General features: G+C 49.2%; 1 pseudogene; it reads left to right on the top strand.

Annotated features, from left to right (window-relative positions):
- The first annotated feature begins 1,545 nt into the window (after positions 1-1,545).
- On the top strand, positions 1,546-11,429 carry LOC123447602 (annotated as a pseudogene).
- Positions 11,430-12,991: the final 1,562 nt, after the last annotated feature.

Here is a 12,991-nt window from a genome sequence, read left to right as displayed (position 1 = left end):
AGCGTCGAAGGATGATTGGACTGGCAAGGATGATGCGGATCTCTTTCCTGAAGATGTGTCAGTGGTTCGAGGAGGATGGCGACTGGTAAAACGTGTGCGTGAGGTGTGCGTTTTATGTGTGCTGCACCAGCTGTTGTTGCCGATACGTTATGTGGATGGATTGGAAAAAACACCGGTCTTACATATGTGAAGTGAGAGCACTCCATATTATCGAGTTTGTAGGTGTGAGTGGTGGCTTTGGGTGGATTGATGTATATTCTTGTTAGACCTTTGTGGAATAATTAATAAGATAAATGCATGCATCGATTGATACAGAGACGGGGTTTGACCTCCTTTTCTAAAAAAAATAGTCGGAGGTCCTCATGACGGTCCACGCATTTATAGGAACGATTGTATGTTTGCGCCAAGAAAAAGTGAATATGCATGTAGGTGAACGCCTGCTGTTATGTGTTTTAAAAGAAAAAAACGGTGTTAGTGAGATTTTGGCTGCGATTTGGATTGGATGTTGCCGGTTTTTTTACTGCGATGAACGTTGCAGTTGCATCACAAAAGCAGAGTTGGTGGTGCTTTTGGACGAAAGTGGGCAGAATGTCATGTCAGTCTCCGTCATGTTACAGGCTCGAACTTATCCTATACTACTACAATAGAGTACTCCCTCGCTTTCTAAATATAAGTATTTTTTAAACATTTCACTAACAAAACGAATGGATCTACATTTTTAATTATATTTATACACATCCATATTTAGTTAGTCTATAATAAAATCCCTAAAATTAGAAACGGAAAGAGTATATACAAAGCCAGCTAAGTTCCGGCAAAAAATATACGAAAAAACTAACGTCTACACATTTGGGCGTTTTGCAACTCGCTCAGACACCTTCATTGTCATTCATTTTCCCACGACAAAACAGATGACATGAGCGAGAATCTTTTTTGATTTTAGTTTAAAAATGTTTATCTCCTAATTAATAATTCACACCATTAAATCCGTCTCGTCGAGATCTTTAAAATTAGATCTCATGTTGATATATTTCGATGATTTTTTTTGGGTCAAAAGTTGCTATGATGTTTACACTGTAGTTGCTATAGTGTTTACACTAAAGTTGTCATGACATGTTCTATCTATTTTTCTTTTTAGATTTAAAGCTACCGTTATATTTTCAACTACTTTTTTATGATAATTTTTATTAATTGATCATGAAATTTTTTAATAATTAACTACGACAAATTTAATGCATGGATCATGATAACTTTTAGTAATTCATCAAAATTTACTTTAAAGATAGAAATAAAATCTAAAATATATCATAGCAATTTCAGTGTAAAAACCATGACAATTCATTTGCAATAAACATGACAATTTTTAACCCAAAAAAAGTCATTGAACATACTGATATAAAATCTAGTTTCAAAGGCCTCGTCGCGATGAATTTAATGATGAAAACAGATCTTCAATCGGATTTTTTTTATTTAAGAGGTAAAATATTTTAAAAACTGGAAATTAAAAAGATCTCGTGCGATGACTGACGCAATCTATGTGTTATAAGCATGTGAGCGACTGTTGCTCCCACCACACGTGAACGTTATTATGGCCCAAAATATAAATAAGCCAGGTAATTGAACAGACTTTCCATACCACACTGTAAGCTAATTAGGCTCTACATACAAACACACACAGGATCCACAGAGGAAGCAAGCAAAGGAGAGAAAACATGGCGTCGTCGCAGCAACCAGACAAGGCCAAGCCGCACGTCCTGCTCATCCCCTTCCCGGCTCAAGGCCATGTGAACCCGTTGATTAGGCTGGCCAAGGCCCTGCACATGCGCTCATTCCACGTCACCTTCGTCCACACCGAGCACAACCATCGCCGCCTCCTCCGGTCCCGCGGTCCGGGCGTCGTCGAGGAGGTCCCCGGCTTCCGATTCGAGACAATTCCTGACGGGCTCCCACTGGCAGAGCTCGATGGCATCCAGGACATCTGGAAGCTCTGTGAGGCCACGAGGAGGACGTGCCCGGGCCATGTCAGGGAGCTCGTCGAGAGGCTCAGCCGCACCCACGGCATCCCGCCGGTGACCTGCGTCATCGCCGACGGCGCCATGGGGTTCGTGGTGCACGTGGCCAAGGAGATGGGGCTGCCAGCGTATCTGTTCTTCACGACCAGTGCATGTGGATTCTTGGCATATCTCAACTTTGATCAGCTTGCCAAGAGAGGCTACGTGCCATTCAAAGGTAAGTGAGTTTAATCCACTCGTTCTAGTATAATATCTAACCGTATGTCAACATGATATCACACTCGGTCATACAGATAACTCAGCTGGCAGTTCACATCTACCACTAGTTATAGTGGGAATATAAACAACATTTAATGATCACTACAGTTAATAGCATCTTCAACAGCGGCCCACGCGAAAAAAATTATGTAGCACGGAATTACCTTTTTTAGCACGCTGCAACACGGCCGCTCCAACACGCGTCGTAAAATGCGATGCGGTGCAGCCGCTTCAGCAGACACTGCAAATTTCAAAGACACACGTCAAGCATAAGCACAACTTTTACTTTTTAAAGATCAAAAACATAATAATAAAGCAATAATAATAAGTTTATATCATTGTTAACATAGTTTAAGTCCGAACAATACGAACGAAAACGACAAACTACATAGATAAACTAGACAACTATTCCTCCTCGTCACTCTCCTCGGCGGTGTAGTACGACGTTAGGAGGGCTGTTGGCGCAACTCTTTCTCGTGTGTGCCTAGAGGTAGAAGAAGAACCAGATCCAACAGTGGGCTTTCCCGGCGCTCAAACGCCCAGGCGCACAGACGTCTCTTTCCACTATCCAACTCTCTGGCTGCATCTACAAGCAGTACACAGGGGATGTTTTATATGCAGTGAACACACGCACTACTGCGCTCCACTCCTCCACGCACCCGTGATCCGCTAAGCCCGGCCACGCGCACGGCGCGCTCCTGCACGCACGACGCGTCTGCCTCCAACGGTCCCTGCTGCATGCACTAACAAACTTGGAGACTAACACAAACCAACACTCACATAAGGATGGACTCATGCACGTAGAGCTGCCCGCACGCTCGCCACGCTCCCGCACGTCCCGCGCGCACCCGACGCGCCCGACGAGCCCGACCGCACCAGTGCCTCCCGCACGTCCTGCGCACACCCGACGCGCCCGACGAGCCCGGCCGTACCAGTCGCCGTGGCTTATTCCAACACACACCCCCTAAGCCACGACTTAGAGGAGTCCATCGTAGTCGACGTTGGCGTCGGCCAGGAGAGCCTGCTCCGTCGCCGGTCCTTTCCGCAGCTGCGGGCACTCATGTCGGAAGTGCCCGTGCTCCCCGCATTTGTAGCAGCGTCCACGGCGCATCCCTCCGTTGCCCGATGTTGTGCTCGCCGCACCGTCGTCTTCGTGGTCGCCGAAGCCGCGCCCGCCCTGCTGTCTCCGCCGCGCCGCCCACTGAGCCGCCGTGAGCAGCAGGTGTTCGCCGCTCGCCCCGCCGCTGACTTGGGTGCGCCGCCGCGTTCGTTCCTCGAACGCCTTCAGCCGCCCGAGCGCCTCCTCGAACGCCATCGCTTCCACATCGCAGAACTGCTCGATGCCGGCCACCGCGGCGTACAGCCGGTCTGGCATGGTGTCGAGAAATTTCTTCACCATGGCAGCATCGTCGAGGGTCGCCCCAAGCCCCGCGTACCTCGCCGCCATGCCGTAGACCTTCCCGCGTATGCATCCAAATCGTCGTCGTCGTCCATCCGCAAGCGGTCGAACTCCCCGCGCAACGATGCCAGCCGTGCGGCCTTCACGCGATTGGCGCCGACGAAACGCACCTTGAGGGAGTCCCATACCTCCCTCGCGATGAGCTTCGCCGCCACCAGCATCAACAAGTCTTCCGGCAGCGCCGTGAGTAACATTGCCCGCGCCGTCTTGCACTTCCCGGCGTCCACCGCCGCTCCGTCCGCCGGCTGCACCATGCCCCACAGCCCCCCAGCATCAAGGATTGCCTCCACCTTGATTGCCCAGGAGGTGTAGCCCGTCGGTACCAGCGGCGGGAGATGCATCGAACCCGACGCACCGCCGCCCCCGTACAGAACTATCGACATAGCCGCCGCCGCCCGATGTCACCTTGCTCTGATACCAATTGTTGGCGCAACACTCTCTCTCTCGTGTGGCTAGAGGTAGAAGAAGAACCAGATCCAACAGTGGGCTTTCCCGGCGCTCAAACGCCCAGGCGCACATACGCCTTTTTCCACTATCCAACTCTCTGGCTGCATCTACAAGCAGTACACAGGGGATGTTTTATACGCAGTGAACACACGCACTACTGCGCTCCACTCCTCCACGCACCCGTGATCCGCTAAGCCCGGCCACGCCCACGGCGCGCTCCTGCACGCACGACGCGGCTGCCTCCAACGGCCCTTGCTGCATGCACTAACAAACTTGGAGACTAACACAAACCAACACTGACATAAGGATGGACTCATGCACGTAGAGCTACCCGCACGCTCGCCACGCTCCCGCACGTCCCGCGCGCACCCGACGCGCCCGACGAGCCCGACCGCACCAGTGCGTCCCGCGCGCACCCGACACGCCCGACGAGCCCGACCGTCCCAGTCGCCGTGGCTTATTCCAACAAGGGCGTCATCCCAGGGATCATCGTTGTCGCTCCATGTTGACGCCATCCCCATGTCGTACTGTGCTAGCGCTGCAGCCTTCTGCTCAAGCTTTTTGATTGCTCCGCGGCTCGCACCGTCCTGTGCCGCGCCCATAACTCACGCTCGTCGATGACGTCCTGCGGCAAGCGCTGTAGCCATGCCTCCATGGCCAGCTCGTCCGTCTCGGCAATGAGGAGGCGGTGATCCCGCCTCGCTTAGATGCAGCGATCCTCCACAGTAATTACCCGCGTGCAGGCGCACGGGCTGCGCCTCGTAGCGCGTCCGGACGGCCGAAAAGTTCATATGGAAGCGCGGCCTGGAGAGCCGCCACGTTGTCGCGTCGTATGCGCGGGCGGCCTCTTCGGCGGTGTAAAAAATGCCGAGCCCGATGCATATGTCCCCGTAGTGTATCTGTGTGTAGAACACGCCAGAGGGGCAGGCATGGATGCCGCGGAAGACAGAGCTGCTTCAGGGGCACGACGACATCATGGCGACGAGGAAGGGAGAGGCGGGGCGAGGAAGAAGGGCACCGGCGACGAGGAAGAAGGGCGCGACGACAGCGGGGCACTGTCAGAGGCGAAGAGAGAGGCGACGGAGACTGCAATTGGCGAGTTCCCACACGCGGGTTTTATAGAGCGCGCCGAACGCCCTGCGTCAAAACTGTCGCGCGCATTGCCGCTTTTTTGCATGCCCGTGCAGGTTTTTTAGCGCGTCCGCGCCTGCTGGGGCGCGCCAATAGATCGCTCGCGCCCAAAAGACGTGTTATTTTCCACGCGCGCCAAATCTAGAGCGCCGGTTGAAGTTGCTCTTACAAAATGAATTAATTCAACAACATTTGATTTGATGGCTCTCCTTAATCAGGGGAGGCCGCTGATGCATCGTTTGTGGCTCCGGCTCGTTGCTGGCTCTGCCTCGCCGGAGTCCCTGTGCCCCGCTGCAGCTCGCCACTTTGCCTTCAAACATAACTCCCCTTTCAAAATCTAGATTGTTCCTCACATGGTCCGGTCTCTAAGCACCACATGTGATAATTTTTGAAAATCCTCTCGTATTACCCGTACGTACTGATGTCAAATGAGGTTGTCATGCCAAATTTCATGTTTTTAGGACTTTGTTTGCATCAAAGTTTAGAAACCAGTAAACTTATGTTTGGTGTTAGGTCCAGACACGAAGATGTTTGGAATCACTAGTGGGGACAGGGCCTTTAGTCCCGGCCCATAAGGGGCTTTTGTCCCGGTTCACCAACCGGGACTAAAGGCCTAACCTTTAGTCCCGGCCCTGTTCCAAGCCGGGACCAAAGGTGCTCCATGTGGTCGTCTCGAAGGGAGTACCTTTAGTCGGGACTAAAGGATCCGTCTGTTTTTTTTGTTTGTTTGAACCGAAAAGGTAGATTTTTTTTTTCAAATTGTATTTTTGAATATTTTTTATGTCTTATTCCAATTTTCTAATCTTTGAATTATTTGACAATTTAATCTCTAATCACCCATCCTCACTGCTCTAGCGTGGGTCACTCATTTCAAATCGTCTAACTTCCCGACCGATAACCCATCCTTTCACTAATTCAGCTCGAGCACACTTAACTTTCTGGTTCTATCGCCCCTAGTTGCCAAGTGTGCACTTGTTGTTTTCCTAACAAAAGTAAGCTATCAATCCTAAACAACTTAGGTCTTGATGTCATGTCACATGATTTAATTTTTTAATTATAAAAAATTATTAAAATAAACTTAATAAGTAACAATAATAGTGAATTTCAATGAAAACAACCTAATATTTTTAAATAAAAATATTTTTCTTTTTTTATTTTGGAAAAAAATTCTTTTTGAAATAACTTTTTTTCCATTTTGAATTTTGAGCATGTGAGAAAACTTCACTGGGCAAGCCCGGGTGAAATCGAGTACCTATTTTTTATAGTTTTTTTTATATATTAATTTGTTTTGGACGTCGTTTGCAAAAGTTATGGTCGTTTATTTTTTTTCTTTTTTTGCAAAAACGGTCAAAATTCATATCTCAAAATTTCTATACCGACTAGACACTAAAACCTAACAACATCTCAAAGGATTTTATTTTTTGAAGATTTTATCATTTTTGTTTATTTTTTGAAGATTTTATCATTTTTGTTTATTTTCTACAAAACTCAAAGTATCAATGTTTCAGACGAAAACCCATCTGCTACAAAGGCATTTTTAAAAAATTAATTGAACTGTAGATTTTTTTGTGCATTAAATATGCACCATACTACAACATGTTAAAATCTACAGAAAGAACTAACTAAAAATAATAAAAAAACAACAATTAAATGACTAAAACAACTATATAAGCAAAACAATATTTCTTTAATTAAAATCCTAATTTAAATTATTCTAAAAATAACCAAATAAATCTTACTGTGACAACAATCTAACACATGAGTGGGAGCAAAAAGAATTAAATTAAAAACTATTTGTAAACTCAAGTTATTCAAAAACTGGGTTTGAAGCAAATTTAAACAAATTTAAATTTAAACCATTCAAAATTGAAGACTAATGGCACAAACAGAAACTAGACCAAATTTTGAATCTAATGCAAAAAGAATCAATCAAAAACATCAAATATCCTAAAAGATATAAGCAATTTAAAACAGAAACTACAAACAAGAATTTAAAAACAGAAAAAAATCTGAACACCTTTAGTCCCGGTTCGTGTCACGAACCGGGTCTAAAGGTCTACCCTTTAGTCCCGGTTCAAGACACCAACCGGAACTAAATCCTCCAAACCCTTTAGTCCCGGTTCGAGACACGAACCGGGACTAAATCCTCCAAACCCTTTAGTCCCGGTTCGAAACACAAACCTGGACTATAGGCTCCTTACGAACCGGGACCAAAACCTCGTGCGATTTGGGGCGACGTGGCCGGGCCTTTAGTCCCGACCAAGAGGCAGACCGGGACTAAAAGGTCCAGGCCAAAGGCCCTTTTTCTACCAGTGAATTTCTCTCATTTTGCCAGATAAGGCATAAACATAGGCTAAATAACACAATGTAGGATACACTAAACTACATAAAGGGACACAGAGAAGGGAAAGTAATGAAGGAAAGAAAGATCAATAATGTAGAAAATAACAGAATGTAAATTGCAAAAAAGAAAATAGCGTACAAAAAGTATCAAAGAGTAGAAGGGAGTAGAAAACGATAGAAGAAAAAAATCATTTGCCCACTGCGTTTGTCAAGCCCCACATGGCAGGCCAGGAACTGGACAATAGATGTGTTTGCCGAACCCCACATGGCAGTCCACTTGGTTGAATTAAGGAAAGATATATAAAGCGTGCTTGGAGGATTAAAATCTTGCACACTTATTTCAATGAAAATCCCCACACTAGCTAGTTGTGTCTGCCAACAAACATTAGGCGCCATCAACATTATTCTGAGCCCAGAACATAGGATTAGTCTGCCAAGCAAAGCCATGCTCAAGAAAAGAATTTTTCTGAGGCGTAATTAAGATATGGTTGTCACACTTGTATCACTGCCATCTGCAATTCTGCATCACGTGACCCATACTTTCGGCATGCCACAACATCTCCCCCCTTGTGACAACAAATGGTGCATGTCGACCCGATTTCTGAAAATCTACATAGAATTCGCCTTTTATTCATTTGATGTGTGTGTGCGCGCGCGCGTCTATATACTGCAATTGTACTCTGTGGGGTCATGTGCAGCGTAACGTATACTGTATATCCTATCTAATGACTTGTACACATGCACAATAGACGAGAGTTGCTTCACGGACGGTTACCTTGACACACCCATGGGCTGAATAACCGGAATGATCAGCAGCGTCCGCCTCCGCGACCTCCCGACGTTCATCCGCACCACCGACGCCAACGACATCATGGTGACCATCAACATCAAGCAATGCGAGCTGGACGCTCCCGCCGCCGACGGCATCCTCCTTAACACCTTCGACGACCTAGAGCGCACGTCGCTGGCCGCCATCCGGGAGCGTCTACCGAACACAATCACCATCGGACCTCTTGTCTCGCTATCGTCCTACCTTCCCTCCCTCACCTCGAGCCTGTGGAAAGAGGACGATGTATGCACTTTATGGCTGGACAAGCAGCCGGATGGCTCCGTGGTGTACGTCAACTTCGGAAGCATCACAGTCGTGTCGACAGAGCAGATGGTGGAGTTTGCACGGGGATTGGCCAGCGCCGGCAGCCCGTTCCTGTGGGTTGTCCGGCCAGACATGGTGCGAGACGGCGGCTTGCCTGAGGGGTTCACAGAGGAGGTGGCGAGGAGGGGGCTGATAGTGGAGTGGTGCGACCAGGAGGCGGTTCTGGAGCACCGTGCAACTGGTGTTAGGATTAATTTGATTGTATCTGCATGTTTGGTTTTGTTCTGCATGTAGCTTAGATAGACTAGGGAGTTGTCCAATGGGAATTCAGCGAGATGTCAGCCTGCTACGCGAACGGGCATGCAAGACGTGATGTTGTGGTGTCGTGTGATGCGGCACGGCCGTGAGAATCGGCCAGGTTCGTGATGGGCTGGAGTATTGGACGCGTCGGTTTGGACCTGAGAAGAATCGGCATGTTAGTTAGTTAGTTTTGCATGTGTACAGGCCCTAGAGAGATTCTAGGAGAGATGGTTATCTTGACGTGGGTACATGACTTAGTGACCGGTTGTGGAGGCTGGGTTATTACGTGCGCAAGACTATTTAACACTTGTTGTCATGTTTGCTTTGAACTGAGAATACGAGAGAAAGAAAAGAGCTTGGCTGTGAGAAACAGCAACTCATCAAATTTCTTGTGTTCTTGTGTGTGTTGTTTGAAACAACAAAGAGAGAAGAGGTGAGCTGAGAGAATCAGCTCCAACATTTGGTATCAGAGCTAGGTTGAAGATGACGCGTGACTCTTCAGCGAGTGGAGCGCTGGCGCCGGCAGTGTCCGCGACGGCGGCGACGATGACGGTGACGGCGGCAGCGGGAAAGCTTCCATTCCCGCTGCTAACAAGGACGAATAACACGGCATGGGCGATGAGGATGAAGTACCTCTTGCGAGTCAACGGCGCATGGGCTGCCGTTGATCGCGAGGCGTCGTCCATGGAGGTCGACAAGGGCAAGGAGGAGATGGCCATGACGATCATCTCCCAGTCGATCGATGACATGATGCTGTTGCGCGTAGCGGAGAAGGAGACCGCTGCCGATGTGTGGGCGGCTCTACGCTCCATGCACGTTGGCGTCGAGCGCGTTCGGGAGGCGAGGATTCAGTCCTTGCGCTCGGAGTTTGATGGCCTCAAGATGGGTGATGCAGAGTCCGTGGATGATTTCGCGGCGAGGTTCACGACGCTCGTGGGACGCATCCGTGAGCTTGGTGATCCGTTGGAGGAGAAGTACGTCGTGAAGAAGCTACTGCGAGCCGTCTCCAACAAGTTCATCCATGTTGCTTCGTCAATTGCGTTGTTCGGCGACACCAACAAGATGGCCATGGAGGAGGCCATTGGTTCACTCAAGGCACATGAAGAGCTCGTCAAGGGGCGGGAGAGGGCGCGTGAAGAGGAGCAACTTCTCATGGCGAGAGGGCATGACTCATCGCAAGGACGGGGTCGTGGTTGTGGATGTGGCCGCGGACATGGCCGTGGTGGAGGGCGCAGAGACAAAAGCGAGGTACCGTGCTATAACTGTAATGATTTTGGACACTTTGCCTGGGAGTGTCCGGAGAAGAAGAAGGACAACGGGGAGAAAGCACTGCTCGGCGTCGAGGATGAGCCGGCTCTTCTCTGAATGCTGCATCAGGAGTGAAGAATCAAGATTAAGGAGGAGAATGTTAGGATTAATCTTGATTGTATCTGCATGTTTGGTTTTGTTCTGCATGTAGCTTAGATAGACTAGGGAGTTGTCCAATGGGAATTCAGCGAGATGTCAGCCTGCTACGCGAACGGGCATGCAAGACGTGATGTTGTGGTGTCGTGTGATGCGGCACGGCCGTGAGAATCGGCCAGGTTCGTGATGGGCTGGAGTATTGGACGCGTCGGTTTGGACCTGAGAAGAATCGGCATGTTAGTTAGTTAGTTTTGCATGTGTACAGGCCCTAGAGAGATTCTAGGATTGATGGTTATCTTGACGTGGGTACATGACTTAGTGACCGGTTGTGGAGGCTGGGTTATTACGTGCGCAAGACTATTTAACACTTGTTGTCATGTTTGCTTTGAACTGAGAATACGAGAGAAAGAAAAGAGCTTGGCTGTGAGAAACAGCAACTCATCAAATTTCTTGTGTTCTTGTGTGTGTTGTTTGAAACAACAAAGAGAGAAGAGGTGAGCTGAGAGAATCAGCTCCAACAACTGGTGGTTTCTTGACCAACTGCGGGTGGAACTCGACGCTGGAGAGCCTGCGGGCTGGTGTGCCAATGGTATGCTGGCCATTCTTCGCGGAGCAGGTGACCAACTGCATGTACGCACGTGAAGAGTGGGGTGTTGGCGTTGAGATGGCGCAACAGGCCGGGCGGGAAGAGGTGGAGGCGGCGGTGAAGATGTTGATGGGTGACGGGGCGATGTTACGGAATGCCGCCGAGTGGAAGGAGAAAGCGGAGAAGGCTATCATGGTGGGAGGTTCGTCGCATGGGAACCTCGAGAGGTTCGTCGAGGAGATCACACGCGTCAAGTGATAGTGGTATATATCCCCTGGGATATGATAAAAAGTACTGCCATATATTGACGGTGCAAAGACATTTGTGCTACATGCACATTGTATGTTCTATGTATGAGCTTTTGAGTAAGTAATTGTGGTATTGTTGTATTTGGAAGGAATTGAAAATTAATTGATGGCTATCACATATGATATGATTGTAGCTAGATCTCAATCAACTAAGATTTAAATCTCAGTCAAGTAACATAACATGCAAGAGAGAAAAATGAAAAATAATGAAGAAAAAATTTGGATGGATTTTAATGTAAAATCTCAGTCGACTGAGACTTAACAAGACTAATATGATATATATAAGGTAGGAGTATTTAATTACAGCGTAGATGCATGATCGGGTTTGGATTTGTATTGTAGCCTCTGACGTACACCACTTGAATTTAGCTTTTTCTTTTACCATACAGTGTAGTGTCATTCTTTTGTTTTTGCTGTAGAGCATCAAACAGTAGTCGTCGAATATTTTTCTCTGCAAATTTGTAAGAGCATCTTCAACAGCCGTGCTTCGCGCCGCGCTTAAAAAATGTGTTTGCCGCGCGCGCTTCGGCTGATTTAGCACGGAGATAGGTGCTGGCTCCAACAGCCGCGCTATAATACAGCGCGCGCGCACAACATTTTTAATAAATAGATTGCATTAAAATAAAAAGGATACAAAGTTATTTTACATAGATTGCAACTAGATAGGTAGTTCGAAAACATACATAGATAGTTCGGTGCTAGATAGTTCGAAAACATAAAACTAATCCCAGTCGCTCCAATCATCTGCACCATCATCATCGTCGTTGGTGTCGTCAGAGGTTGACAGCCAGATGTCCAACCAACGCTCATCTTCTTCAGTGAAGAAGAACCTCCCGCCTGCATTGACGATGTCGGCCTACGCACTCGCCAATGCCTTCCACCGACGCCTGTCCAACCGCTCCTCGCGGCGCCGGCGCGTGTCCTCCTCGCGGCGCCTTGCCCAATAATCCTGCTCGTAGGCGACGTCCTCCGGGTGGCGCCAGCGCCACTCCGCCATGACCCGCTCGTCCTCCTGGGCGACGAGGAGGCGGCGCTGCCACGCAGTGTGCTCCGCACGGTCTTGTGCGGAGTTTAGACGAGGCGGCGGGGCGACGTCTAACGCCTGCTGGAGCGTGTGGACGTCCTGGAAGTTCATTTGACGGCGCGGCCTGCCTAGGCGCCACGCCGCCGCGTCGAACGCGCGGGCGGCCTCGTGCGCCGTGTCGTATGTGCCGAGGCTAAGCCGGAGATCGCCGGAGTGTATCTCGGCGTAGAACCCGCCGTTGGGACGCTCGCGGACGCCGCGGTAGCCCGACGCAGAACGGCGGTGTGGCGGCATGGTGGCGCGTCGGGGGCGGTGCGCTGGAGCGGTGGCGGCGCGACAGGTAGAGGGAGAGAGAGAGAGAGCGGAGCGGTAGCGGAGCAGTGGCGGCGCGCGAGGGAGCGGTAGAGCGCTGCGCTTTTATAGACGCGCGGGAAGCGGCGCGGCAAAAATGGTGCGCGAGCTGCCGTCTTTTCGCGCGCGCACGCTTTTCCCGTCGCCGCTGGAGCGCCCCATTCTGTCCCGCGCGCGCTAAATGACGGTTTACCCTGCACGCGCCTTTTTACGCGGCTGTTAGAGATGCTCTAAGGAACTTGCAAGGTCAGCATAGGATAGATAGAATATATATA

Source organism: Hordeum vulgare, chromosome 4H, assembly GCF_904849725.1.
Source record: "Hordeum vulgare subsp. vulgare chromosome 4H, MorexV3_pseudomolecules_assembly, whole genome shotgun sequence".
Taxonomy (NCBI): Eukaryota; Viridiplantae; Streptophyta; class Magnoliopsida; order Poales; family Poaceae; genus Hordeum; species Hordeum vulgare.
The sequence above is the reverse complement of the archived record's forward strand: the minus strand, read 5'-3'. Positions and strand labels throughout refer to the sequence as shown.